This window comes from Sabethes cyaneus, chromosome 3, assembly GCF_943734655.1.
Source record: "Sabethes cyaneus chromosome 3, idSabCyanKW18_F2, whole genome shotgun sequence".
Classification (NCBI taxonomy): domain Eukaryota; kingdom Metazoa; phylum Arthropoda; class Insecta; order Diptera; family Culicidae; genus Sabethes; species Sabethes cyaneus.
The window spans coordinates 78,307,923-78,322,968 of NC_071355.1; the positions used below are offsets into that span (position 1 = coordinate 78,307,923).

At 35.2% G+C, this 15,046-nt stretch overlaps 1 protein-coding gene across 1 annotated transcript in view; it reads right to left on the reverse strand.

The window, feature by feature from the left end:
* Window positions 1-15,046, reverse strand: part of LOC128742323 (mucin-5AC) — a 187,978-nt gene that overhangs the window by 75,110 nt on the left and 97,822 nt on the right. The window lies entirely within an intron of this gene.

Genomic DNA, 15,046 nt, shown 5'->3' on the forward strand with positions numbered 1-15,046 from the left:
ATGGTGCAGGTAATGGTTAAATTAAATACTGTATTCAGCCAATAAAGAAATTCGTAAGTATTTTACATCAGAAAATTTTCAGCTTATTGACTCTTATAGATTGAGATTGTATTGCATATTTCTTGAAGAGAACAAATTGCGCTGCGCAATCGTCCGACATGGTTCCCACCGCCCCTACAGAGACTATAGATTACGGAGGCGACTTGGCACACAAAAACCGCTAAATTTTTAATTAAAATGGAGAGTTACCTTTATTTGTGATAGTACTCTCCATTTTGGTTCAAAATTTAGCGGTTTTTGAGTGCCAAGTCGCCTCTGTAATCTACAGTCTCTGTAACTGCCCCACCCCTCCCGCCTTTCGACTTTGATCAGCCGCGTCAGTTTATCCGGAAAACTATTCTCGTGCATTATCTATCATAGCTCTTCGCGCTCAACTGTATCGTATACTGCCCTAAAATTCACAAAAAATTCATGTATGGGCGTTATATGTTATACTCCCGACATTTCTGGAAGATTTATCAAAGGGAGAAAATTTGAGCTATAGAAGCACGAGCCCTATAAATCCCGCCTGACACCCCCCTGCGAAAATTCTCTTACGAAAATATTGGGGATAGACGACGCTACGAAATTTGGGAGAGCAACATGTAGGCGACATTGATCATATACAATACAGTAATACAGTGGTATTCCAATTATATCTACTCCTGGTTTAATCTACATCCGATTTTAGGTACCCCAATTTGGTCTACCATTTAGACCCGGTTTTATCTACCTTTTTTTAAATTGTCGTTTCAACCATGTGGAATGAAAATTTGGAAGATTTCATGAATTTATGCATAACAGGGAATATTTCTCTGTTTACTATATGGCATCTGTGGCCCAGTGGTATGTAATTATACAAAGAATGGGTATAATAATGCTGAAGTCAAATACGCAAAGTTACTTCAATTTATTCTGTAACGCATATTTTTAAGTTAAGAATTTTAACATTTCATAATGATCCTTTGTGATATTTATCTATACCGTAACGCTAACAGACACACCCCGTCTCCGCTAGAAACTATGGTTTTCACCTTTCTTTACTTAAAATTTCCAATCTTTTGAACCATAGAACCGATTTTAATGATTTTATTACCAAATAAAAGAAATTTCAATGAGCTTTTCAGAAAAAAAAAATAAACTGACGTACAAAATTTTTTATGATTGCAGAAACATTTTTTGTAGGAGCTTTAAAACTCTTAAAATCACTTAAAACATTTAAAATCTTCGCTTTTGCCTTTCTGCTATATAAATATATAGTATAAAGGTATAGCACTCACTCAAAAACCGGAAATGGAAAGAAGGTTTTATTTTTTCTTATACTTTCAATGGCAAACTAGTTGTTTACATACGGTATCAAAAAAGCAGATATGTGACATTTTTAGCTTTTGAGATACACTTTTTTAAGAAATAAAATGCGAAAATGCAATGGACTCGCAAGGCGTTTTATTTTAGAGACGCGTTTCATTACAAATAAAAACAAAAACCATGCGTCTCCATTGTATTCTCGAAACTTTACGAAAACTTAGAAAACTACACACCATGGAAACATAAAAAGTGAATGTTTGCAATGTTTTTGCGATAATAAAAAAAAAGTTCGGGGCTTAGCCCAATATGTTTTTCTGAAAAGCCCATTAAAATACTTTACATTTGGTATTAACATAATTTAAATCGGTTCAATGGATCAAAAGTTATGAATTTTTAAAGAAATAAAGGTGGAAAAAATTGTAACTTTTGGGACCAGACTGACTCAGAAAATAGAACCCTAAGTACCAAATAAAAATACGGATCTAAAATTTACTGCAAAGGAATAAGCACACAAAATTTGAATAAAATCGGAGTAATTTTGAATTTCGATATGCCTCTTTTCATAATATTCCTGAGTTGACATGCATTATGGCTAATGGTTGATATGAATAAAATGAGCCCTATGCGTAAAATTACGCTGAAATAATACATAATTGAAAAAAATGATTAATAATAACAATATTTTTTGTTCATTTAAATTATTTTGGAGCAATTTATTTTTCGCCAAACTTGTCTGCTTTCCATATATCTACCAAAAATTTTCGGATGGATAGATAAAATCGGTAAACCACTGTATTGTATTCTTTTTAAGGGGACATAAACGACTAAAATTTTTGAAAAATTTATTGTTTTTTTATTTCACATTTTGATTCTACGGTCTTTCCCGCTCATTTTGATACTAATGTGCCGAAAAGCGATCATACACATAAGCATTCCAGAGCGGCGTGGAACAACCTCGACGGAATAAAACGCCGCTTCTGAAAAACCACGATTTTCAAACTTTATGTACCTTTTTCTCAGAAACTACACAACGTATTGGAACAAACGAAAAAGAAGAAGTTAAGATGGCCAAAAAATAAAATGTTGTCTTCTTTTTTTTCTCTGGTTGTGTTTCGTTTACAAAGCTCAAGCCGCACTGGAATGCTTATGTGTATGATCGTTTTTGGGCCACTTATCGTGGTCGGATCATTACAAAATTAGTATCAAAATAAACGGAAAAGACTGCAATACTAGTTTACAGCGTTAAAAGTTAAAAGTTAAAAGTTAAAAGTTAAAAGTTAAAAGTTAAAAGTTAAAAGTTAAAAGTTAAAAGTTAAAAGTTAAAAGTTAAAAGTTAAAAGTTAAAAGTTAAAAGTTAAAAGTTAAAAGTTAAAAGTTAAAAGTTAAAAGTTAAAAGTTAAAAGTTAAAAGTTAAAAGTTAAAAGTTAAAAGTTAAAAGTTAAAAGTTAAAAGTTAAAAGTTAAAAGTTAAAAGTTAAAAGTTAAAAGTTAAAAGTTAAAAGTTAAAAGTTAAAAGTTAAAAGTTAAAAGTTAAAAGTTAAAAGTTAAAAGTTAAAAGTTAAAAGTTAAAAGTTAAAAGTTAAAAGTTAAAAGTTAAAAGTTAAAAGTTAAAAGTTAAAAGTTAAAAGTTAAAAGTTAAAAGTTAAAAGTTAAAAGTTAAAAGTTAAAAGTTAAAAGTTAAAAGTTAAAAGTTAAAAGTTAAAAGTTAAAAGTTAAAAGTTAAAAGTTAAAAGTTAAAAGTTAAAAGTTAAAACTTAAAACTTAAAACTTAAAACTTAAAACTTAAAACTTAAAACTTAAAACTTAAAACTTAAAACTTAAAACTTAAAACTTAAAACTTAAAACTTAAAAGTTAAAAGTTAAAATTTGATTTAAATTAAAATTAAAATTATTTAAAATTTGAAGTTATTTTTTAAATTGACAAGTTTAGTAAGACAAGTTTAAAATGACATTTTTCGTTTCGAAGTTATGGCTTATCAATATTGCCGGAAAAGACAGTTCATAATGTGAATTGCGTACGCATGCGTACTAAGTTGAGCCATTTAGAGACTTAATTAAAATCTCTAAATTTGGTTTAATTTGGTTAAATCACAGTGAAAATGCTTAAGCTTAAGGTGCCCTCGAAAACACTTTTCGTTTACTCCTAAAACAATTAAAATTGCTTGAGGCAACTACGAGAAGTCAGAGATGCATAATTGTTTCTGATTTTTAAATGATTCGAATGATGATTTTTTTTTCTCATCAATCTTTTCTTTGTTTAGGGCGGGATTACCAAGCACTTTGGTAGTGAAATTCCAGTGGCAAATTTTACTGCAGAAATTATACAGAAGAGCTATATATATTTAATATTTTTCCCTCTTGGTCTTAATGGATTTTCCTGACTTCTTTGTGTCATTGTTAAGAATTATGTTGTTAAGTTCATTCGAAGTAGCCACCACCTGCAACGGGCCACGAGGCGAACGACAGACTGCAGCATTAATCGTACACCATGTGTGACTCATTGTTACCTCTGTGTACGGACTGTATACGCAGCCGGGACTTTACCAAGAGGTCTTAAATTAAACAAATTATTATACATGTGTACGCTGACTAATTGGAGTCGCTTTGACGGTACATGCATTCGTGAAATGGCGACCGCAAAAACAAATTACTACTAACGGTTCTTTGAGCCGCTCAGTAGTGCGGCTTGCTGGAACAAGTTTAAATGCTGGCGACGGAAGATGAAGTAGGAAAGGGCAGCTCTGAACAAATGGACAATGTGTGAAATCCGCCCACAACACACTGGTGAACGACTTCGCGTGTGCTGTGGATCACGCGCAGATTGCCAGAGAAGTGGTTAGTGTAATGAACCCATCAAATTGGGGCCTGGGTTCTGGAATACGATCCCGGGCAGAATGAAGAGTTTAACGTTTAGACAAAGAGCACACAGAAATCAGATCACTTATTGAGAACTTGCCCTCATAGTGGCTACACCTCCAGTGCGACGGTCAACAACGCCCGCACAACTTTAGAATACTTGATGACGTCCATGTAGGGGATCTACGCGTGGCTCGCATGTTGACCCGTAGCATGAATTGGTAATTAATTATTCCAAACACTCAGCATTGATTCCCAGCCGGCCGTACGGACCCAGAACAGGATAGTTGCTGTTCTTCGTTTTGTGGGAACAGAAATTAATGTGGGCACATTAAATGGGAACACGACGGACGCCGGCCGGTCAGTCACTGGACAAAGCGGTTTCCAAGAAGAATCGGTATTTATGACGCTCGTTAAAACTGAGCATCCTTTTAGCACGCGGCCGATGTTAATGCTAGCATCATAGGGACAGTAAATGTACGTTCCTGCTGCGTGACACTGTTGGGGTTTCAATGAAATCATCCTTCCGTGGATGGTTGTAGCCAATAAGAATCAAGCCTACAATAAATCTTTTGCGAGATATGCAGCAGATACCGGAGTGAAGTGCTTGTTTCTTGCTTTTATGTGCGACTATTTATATAGTCAACACGAATTGCAGTTTTGTTGCAAGTTATACTACCTCGGTGCAAATATTTACAAATAGTTCCATTTAGTACATTTAGTAAAACCTTGTTGAATGGATGCTGTTTGTAACATGTTTCTTGAATTTCAGTGCTTATTTCACCGAACTCGATCATAACGTACTCATTCAAACGTCAACTAGTGAGAGTACAAATAAATTTACAACTTTAAAAAATGTCGATTTCTCACCGGTTAATAGAAGTTACAATTATCAGCAAGAAAAAATCATATCTTTAGGTTGGACATCAATTTACAACCCAACCTCAAACTATTGCGATTCGCGATCACAAATCAAAGAAATACCTAGGCAATTTTCGGTATTCATACCCCATGATCATCACAGGACTTGGAAGGAGAAGTTGCGTTACAATCCGGTTATGGTTGGCTGTTGGCTGCCATTATAGCTTGGTTCGATCAGTAGATCCCCCAGCTTGGGTAAAGAGGAACGGTACAATACCTAATTAGGAGATGCTTCAATGATCCCTCCTTATATCTAATTTTTCGCTCGTTCCCCTGTACGTGTTGTCCCACTCCGTTTGGATACTATAAACAACACCTTTGATTAATTACATTCCTCTATCACTTACTCCATCAATTGTCAATATATACGGGGGTTTCTTCGCCTAACACCGCGGTGGAATCACCGTCAATTCCTCATGCCAACACGGAGTATAAAGGTTCAGTCATTTAATATCTGGACGCACTACTTATTTTACTACAGCACTCTTAGTGGTCGAATATGAAATGTTTTGACAGCAGTTTGTTTTGAAACGTTTCCTCTTCCAGTGCTGAAAAGTTCATCACGATTAATTTTGTTTCATAAAAATTATACTTTATGGAAACCCCAGTAAAACTAGGTGATGTCTCTTCTTGCGAATTTAGTAACCATGCTGGCGTCTCACAAGGAAGCAACGTCGGACCGCTATTGTTTTCCTTATTTTTCAACGACATTTGTGCTGTACTGGCACAAGAATCCACATTTCTGTATGAGGTAGATCTTAAAATGTTTATGCTGGTCAAATCCTTTAAAGTTTGCTATGAACTGCAAAAGCTAATCGACATTTTTGCATACTGTGTTGAAAAAATGAGCTTTCTATTAGCGTGCGAAGTACTCGGTTATCCTTTTAGTCGAAAGAAGAAACCTACTGTATGGAACTACTGTATTATTAGCGAAGTACTGGAAAGAGAATACGTTATTAAAAATTTAGAGGTACTTCTTGATACGAGCCTCTGTTTTCGGTAACACTACCCATAAGTTCTATCAATAGCAAATTTTTACAGTATCCCCAACAAAAGTCAGCTGTGCACTATGGACCAGAAATTGAAATTCCGGCACAAATATATTTGCGGTTAAACGGCGTGTCTCAGCTCAATGTAGTCTTCGGCAACTTTTTGAATAAAAAAATGATGCATATTTTGAAGGGGTTGTCCAATGTTTAAGCGTTACTTTAACAACAATTTTAGTAATAACTTTTTGAGTAAATTTTTTTTCACATTTTTGGTTTCAGAATGTTAAAGATAAACCAATTTCAAGTATTTTTTCCGAAGATATCACACTTCTACGTTTTACCCATTTTCAGCAACAGACCTTTGTTTATAAACGACCCCTCAAACCACATTTCTTCGTGTAACATGTTTATTTCAACAGACAGCTCAATGTGATGTTCTAGACAACATTTTGCACATTAAAGAGGAATATTTATGCTGGAGACTGTTTTGCTTTTTCTGCATTAATCAATAAGATATAACTGTTTTGCCTTTCTACTATATAAATATATAGTATAAAGGGATTGAAATCACTAGGAAAACCGGAAATGGAAAGAAGGTCCTGCGGGCCGAATGTTATATACCATTCGACTCAGTTTCGAAAACTGAGCATTTTCTGTGTGTGTGTATGTATGTGTGTGTGTGTGTGTATGTGTGTGTGTGTATGTAACGCTTTCAATCTCACTCACTTTTCTCGGAGATGGCTGGACCGATTTTAATGTTCTTAGTGTCAAATGAAAGGTCTAGGTGTCCCATTGGTCGCTATTGAATTTCATACTGATCGGACTTTTAGTTCAAAAGTTATGTATAAAAATACGAAAAATATGGGACTTCATTATCTCATAGGTCTCTTAACCGATTTGAACAAAATTGATTGCATATGAAAGAGGAGCCTTGCAAACCCTTAACTTCTAAATTTCATGACGATTGGACTTGTAGTTTGAAAGTTACATAAAGAAATGTGAAAAAATAGTGTTTAAAACATATTTATGTAACATATAAGCATTAATTTAATGAAAAACATCACACATTTTATGATTATTTGAAAATTACTGCTGAGATCTATCAAACGAAACCGAGTTATTTAAAATCGGACGGTTCATTCAAAAGTTATTCAATCTTTAACACTTAAGCACCGTATATTAAACCGTTAAAACGTTTGAAATCAAAACATATCAATCAAATGTTGATTGTATTCAATGTGTGTGATGTATGTGTGTATATATGTATGTATGTATGTATGTATGTATGTATGTATGTATGTATGTATGTATGTATGTATGTATGTATGTATGTATGTATGTATGTATGTATGTATGTATGTATGTATGTATGTATGTATGTATGTATGTATGTATGTATGTATGTATGTATGTATGTGTGTATGTATGTATGTATGTATGTATGTGATGACAATTTGCAATTTTAAAATTTGCAATGAAATTGAAGAAAAATGAGAATCATGTCAATTGTCTGAAGTTTTTGAAGCCTCTTAGTGGAATACGAACTCTGAAATTAAAGAAAAGAAGAAACTTTTACCTGCTAAATTCCACTATTTAATATTTATTCGCGACAGATACGTATACGCTTTGAAATAAGACACTGATGAAGCCTGCACGTCGTAGGTGAACTACGTATCTGCTGCAAATAAATATTAAATAGTGGGATTCAATCGAAAAGTTTTTTCTTTTCTTTGATTTCAGATTTCAATTGTCATTTTCCTCTCTTGCTGTTACTCACAATTGTACAAGAAAAGCAAAAAGCGAAGAAAAGCAGTTTATTTAAGCATGTAGGTATAGTGGTGTATAGAATCAAAAATACTAGTTAGTTGATTTTTCCAAACAAATAAATCTTTTCATGAAAGTACATTCAAAAGAAGCTTAAGTTTCGATTTTCATGCAAAAATAATTATCTGAAGGAGCGCAAGTTAAGAAATAGTTCCATTTCTCGTTTTCATATCTAATGCTCTATTCAGTAAATTTTTTCTAATTCAGATATATTGCAAAATTGAAGCCAAGCAAACCAATAGTAAAATCTTGAGATCAATCATTTTGTTGTAGATATCCTTTTTCTTCAAAAGCGAAATATAATAATAATTTTTCTGAACTCTTGTTTTTCAAAGATGCCAACTTTTGAATGCATGGTATTAATATCAAAATATCAAAAAATCTGCTATGAACAAATACTTCATATTGTCAATTCAAAACAAGTTTCGTATGTGGCTCTGAAGCCCGAAAGTTAAGGCCGTCTGTAGACCCGTTAGCGGGTTAATTTCTAATTTTCTATACATATTCATTCAAGTCTGTAAAAATTATCTTTTGTGTTTACATTATTTTTCTATAAATATTATAAAACTAAATAAGGTGTTCATCAAGTAACATAAATGACGCTTACATGTATTTACGCACCCAAGGAAAGAAAATATAATTATTCTGCACAATACGTTGTGAATTTTACTGGCAAATAAGGATTTTGAGGAATACGGAACGGATATTTAAAAATATAGTCTAATATAACATCTATACATCTACAATTAAGTTCCTGAGAAATCAAATAATGATTATTGTGGCAGTAGAAAGGCTAGGTCACGCCGCTAGGTGGATTAATTCGGGTTTTTAGGTTAAAAACCGTTTGATGAAAAATGTGTATTTTTTTCAAAGGTGGTGCGTTCGGAGAAGTAAAATAATACAATATAGCGCATCTTGCTGCACTATTTGGGTGACCATGAATTCACCTATTAGGGTGATACAAACTTTTGTTTTCTTAAATAATTATTAAAAAAAGTTTTTTTCTCCAAAAGTTGCAGAAAATACTAAAATAAGCAACTTTGATGAATAAAGTAACTATCTATCTCTTACCGGTATACGAAATATAATGATGTGTTAAAAAAGAGCATTTAAAAACCAACTACACTCAAGAACTTTGCACACGATTATTTTATTGCCTACAAATGTTTTACAAAGTTATTTAGTATGTTGAAATACATATTTTCTGTGAAGACTGTTTGACGCTAGGACGCATGTTTATTAAGTTATAAAATGTATGAAAAAAAAATTCGCACTATTCCCAGGTATTCCCGCAGTAATGGTATTCCCAGGTATTCTCTGAAAAACACATTTGGGCAGATAGCTTCAATAATTCCCTACAAATTGGTATGCAAACTAATTGCAGATACTTGCAGATGGCTAAAATATTCGGAATTTTCATCAGACTGTTTTTTACCTAAAATCAGTTATAATCTTATTAATTAATGCATATAAAGCAAAACAGTCTTAAGCAAAAATATTCCTCTTTTATGTGCAAAATATTTTCTAGAACATCACATTGAGCTGTCTGTTGAAATAAACATGTTACAAGAAGAAATGAGATTTGAGGGGTCGTTTATAAAAAAAAGGTTTATTGCTGAAAATGGGTAAAAGGTAGAAGTTTGATATCTTCAAAAAAATTACTTGAAATTGGTTTATCTTTACTATTTTGAAACCAAAAAGGTAAAAAAAGTTTACTCAAAAAGTTATTACTAAAATTGTTGTTTAAGTAACGCTTAAATATTGGACGACCCCTTCAAAATATGCATCATTTTTTTATTCAAAAAGTTGCCAAAGACCACATTGAGCTGAGAAATGCTGTTTAACCGCAAATATTTTTGTCCCGAAATTTTAATTTCTGGCCCATAGTGCTGTGATATCGCCAAGAAATTTAATGCCAGCCAAAACCCCATCAGAAACATTAGTCTGCGAGAGCGATTTCGGTTTTTCGGGCCAGTAGGTAACCAAACGGGACGCTGAAGTAGTGTCTAGTCCAAAACCAAAGACCAAAAAACGTACAATTAGATTCTTCCGAAGTAGAACGGGTGCATCATCATGAATAACGAAACGTAGATAAAGATCAGCTTTCCGGGCAAAAGTTCTATATAGTTAGTGGGCAAGGTGATGTCCCTAGTAATTTCAAATTCGTTTTTGCTAATAAATTAGAATGCTTATGACTTGACAAGGTATTTGCAGTTGCGGGCAAAAAAACCTAGGTTTCGGTGACAAACAAGACTGTGGATTCCAAAATGTATAAGCAATAGTGCCGGAATAAACGTATTCTTTCGTACATTAAAGCTTGCAACGGAGCTGCCACTACAGTGGATAAGTCGTATCGAGATAACGGGTGGATTTTATCGAAAATGAGATCAATCCAGCCAACTTGTCTCATTTCCGCCCAATTGAGAAACATCGAGCAATTGTCAAACAGAAGTTGAAGAAGAGTGGAAAGCTGACTCGGAATGCGACAGAGATAAAGAGATATTGGAAGAAAATGGAAGCTCAGGATAGCCAACAGAGTGGCCAAAATATGATGAGTGGTATTCGAAGTACAGTTCGAGATTTCATCAGAACCCAATCGTAGTAATTTTTTCTCAATTTCCTGCCTAGCGCCTCCTCGAAGATCTAAGCGACAACATCCCATCAAGAAGACTGGCAACTCTGCTAAAAGTCGAGCGACAGTAACAGCAATGCTATCTGCCGAGTTACAGTTGAACTTTCATATACTAGGGTGTGTATATTAGAATATGGATGTACAGAAACACGTATGCAATGCATTGCCATGCTCGCATACATATTTTCCCACCAAAACATGTACCGCCATCCGGGGTTAGATTGTGCCACGGGGGTGAGATTGGGCCAAAAACCAAAAATGTTTATTTGTGAAAATTTATTATATCTATAGAAACTGGAGACCTAAATTCAAAATGATGATGAAAATAACATATTTATTCATAACTTAGAATGGAACACAGATAATATTAGCAAACTATTTAGCCTAAACAGGGTTTCAAAGTTCGCGATCAAAAATAGTCGGAAATAAGGCTTGTAAAAAATGTCCCCCATAAATCAACCCAAACAAGAAATCGCATCAACTTTGAAGGTATATAAACTAATCATTTACAATGTATTGAAAGGTTATTATGCTTTGGATAAATTTTGATTACGGAAATAATATTTTTCGAAACTTTGTACTTTTCGAGCTTCACGGGGGTGAGATAGTGCCAAGCTATAATGATCGATTCAATTTATGGATTTCACATATTGTGAAAATACGTCAGTATACACCAGTACACTCACATTCTTTACTATTGAGCACACTATTTTGACAGATTAGATTGCATAATCCATTTTGGAGCATAGGTCTGCTAAATAATTTAAACTAATTTTTACTTTTTCTCTGGAAATTTCAGATGCTTTGAATAAACACTCTAATATAAGACGAATATATTATACCGTATATAAACTGCCAGTTTTAAGGACGGGGGAGGGGGGTGGGATGGGCTACATGTTCTGCGGCCGCGGGTTCTCGAACGAAGTAATGGTTACTTTTGTTAAATGATCATATAGGAATGCCCCCTTAGGATACTCCCCTTCATATATCTCCCCCTTGTTAACCCTAGAAACGCTACTGGCTATATAAAGGCTGTCCATTGACTACGAACTCATTTTTATTTATTTCAGACCTCCCCGGGTTATTTTCGTTAATACTTTTTGTGTGATGCGTTGTTTTTGGTCGACCCCCTGCCCCTGATAGTCCACTCAGTTCATGGACGGCCCCACATGAACTACTTTATACTGATGTGTGTATTGTGTATTGTATTGTATTGTGTTTATTTATGTGTATTGTTGATAAACATGCTAACGTTCACTGTTTAGGTTTTTAGCTTAACTTTATGTTTTTGGCACAATGTCACCCCCTAGAAGGGGTGAGATTGTGCCAAAGTTCATGCATTTCCAGCAAAATTAGGTTTCATTGTAACTAAACCATCTCTACGGTAGTTGTTAATTGAACAATTTAGTACATATTGACAGGTTTGAAATCAACTTAGTTCCTAAATTGTGTGTATGCTGAGCTAAAGAACAAAAACATATGCTTTTTTTGGCACAATCTCGCCCCGGATGACGGTACAGCTTCAATTTTTGTAGGGAGGGGTGCGCTGTTCCTTCTGTTGCTCGTCATTTGTAGGGGCGCCAGGAAGAGATGCCAGTCTTTTTGATGGAATGTTTTTGATCTAAGTCAAACTATGACGATCGATGGCCATACCTGGGAATACTTCATGTACATACTGAAGCAGCTAAACTCAGATAACGGGAGGTTCAAACAGTGTCTGTTTTGAAACGAACGGCTGAGCTATACCTAAGATGGCAGCACACCCCAGGTATCGCGACCCCAATAAGAAAATATACCGATAGTCTCATTTACCCCGAACAACGTAAATGGAAATATAGAACGGATCAATCGGATCAATAGGACACGGCTAAGAACAAGGAAACAAATTATAGAAAACGCTACAAAAGATGTGTATGGGTGTGAGGTGGCCCATCCAAGAAAACGATTGGATCTAGTTTGCTCGCATGAGAACTACATCGACTCGGAGTGCTATTCGAAAACTCTGCTACTCAGAAAGTTCAGTGAAGAGTCGAAGCCATCAAGCAGCTCAAGAACAACAAGGCAGCAGGCAGGATGTGGGAAACAAAACAGCGACCGGAGGAGTGGAAGGAGGGAGTAATATGCCCAATATTTAAGAAGGGAGACAAGTTAGAATGTGAGAACTATCGAGCGATCACCATTTTCAACGCCGCCTATAAAGTGCTTTCTCAGATCATCTATCGCCGTCTACCGCCGCTAGCAAGTAGATTCGTGGGCAGTTATCAAGCAGGTTTTCTAGACGGGCGATCGGCAACTGACCAAATCTTTGTCCTGCGACAGATCCTCCAAAAGTGTCAAGTGTAGATTTCAAGGCCGCCTACGATACTATCGACCGTGAAGAGCTAAGGAAAATTATAGATGAAAACGGCTTGCCCGGGAAGCTGACCAGACTGATTAAGGCCACGATGGATGGTGTTCGGTGCTGTGTGAGGATTTCGGGTGCGTTATCAAGCCCGTTTAAAACATGCAGGGGACAATAGTGTGGTAGTCGACGGGGACGAGTTCGAGGTGATAGACGAATCTGTATACCTTGGGTCGTTGATGACGTCGGATACCAACTGCAGCAGAGAAATACGCAGACATATTATTACCGAAAGACGTGCTTCCTAAGGACTCCACAAGACCCTAAGGTCTGGCAAGTTTTACCCCTGTACCAAATGTACCATATACAAGACGCTAATAAGACCGGTAGTCCTCTACGGGCCGTAAAGTGGACAATGCTCGACACGGACTTAAAAACACTAGCCGTGTTTGAACGTCGTGTGCTTAAGATCATCTTTGGCGATGTATGTGAGAACGATGTAGGAGGAGAAGGATAAAACACGAGCTGGCGCAGCTCTTCGGCAAACCCAGTATTCAGAAAGTTGCTAAAACTGACAGGGTAAAATGGGCAGGATATGTTGTGAGAATGCCTGACAACAACACCGTAAAAATAGTTTTCGCCTCGAATCCGGTTGGTACAAGAAACAGAGGTGCGCAGCGTGCTCGATGGTTCGACCAAGTGGAACAGGATCTGGAAAGTGTGGTACAGTCGAGAAATTGGAGACGCACAGCCATGGACCGGAGTCGGCAAAACATTATTTTGCAGATCAAATCCTGCGGAACAGCGACCCAGGATAAGTAAGGATAAGTAAGTAACCAGAATGAGGTCGTAGACTTCGTTGTAGACCCCGCACCTGGGCTGTCCTGCAGTCAGTGCACATGGTTTACTTATTTAACTGTAACACCTCAACCATGCAAAATTCGAAAATGTTATGTATTGAGTATTTGGGTCATTCCATCTCAAAAGTGCACAAGGTTCGGATTCGACCATCAGCAATTTTAACCAAAGTTGGCATAATTGTTCATTCCGATCCCACAACCAATTTCCCAGAGTTATAGGGCGATTGATCAATCCCCCTAGCAGTGGCGCTACTTCTTTTTTACAGATTTAAAAAAAAAGTCATTTTTCGGGTTTAAATATCTCTGAAACAGTTTGATGTGAAGACATGCCAATATATTTTTTCTGTGAATTTTTGGCCGCGCAATCGAATGATGTTGTCAGTTTTTATCTAATTTGTCAACATCATACATTTTTTTGCAGTTTAAAACGAAAAATGCGAATATCTCAAAACATCCATCCCCAATTTTATTTTCAAATAAATATGCTTAAAATGTTTGCCAGAATATTCTACATAAGAATCACTTAACTAGAAAAAATAATATTGGTAGTTTGGGAGATATTGCGTTTTAAATATCTGGGGCATGCGTGATTCTATCTGAATTGTTAGTGGACGTATGGTTAAACACGTCTACCTAAAACTTCCGGACATTTTCACGACTAAATAAAGTATTTTTATGAAAAAAATGCATTTTCAACATAGAATCAACATAATAACTTTTCATGTTCTGAATACTTTTTTATATATTTAAATAAAAGTAACAATTTCGTACATATTTTGATAGCTTTATTATTTGATTGTGTAAGTTATTTGTGCAATATAATGCATTGCTATGTCGACTAATGTGGTATTTCACTCCTGAGATTATTCAAAACTTCGAAGTAATTTCGAAATTTGAAAATGGCTTTATTAACACTTCATTATGGGGAAAACTAGTGTAAAAACGAACAAAATTCAGAAACGGTCTGCCAACTGATAAAATATAAATGATCTTATGCAAAATTTTCCGGCGAATCCCATGATGCCCACCCCTTCCTCAATTGTTATCGGAAAGTATCAAGTTTTGCTCATTTTCGTTCTATTTTTAACAATATTTAAACTTATTGGACTACACCAGACAAGATTTTGAGAAAATAAAACTTGGAATAATCCTCTTCGATTCTACGAACTTCTTTGTATAATATAATTGGGTTTGTAGATTCTGTTTTTTAAGTTTTGCCTGATAAAGTCCATTGAGTTAAAATATTATTAAGAATAGGAGAAAATCTGCAAAAATTG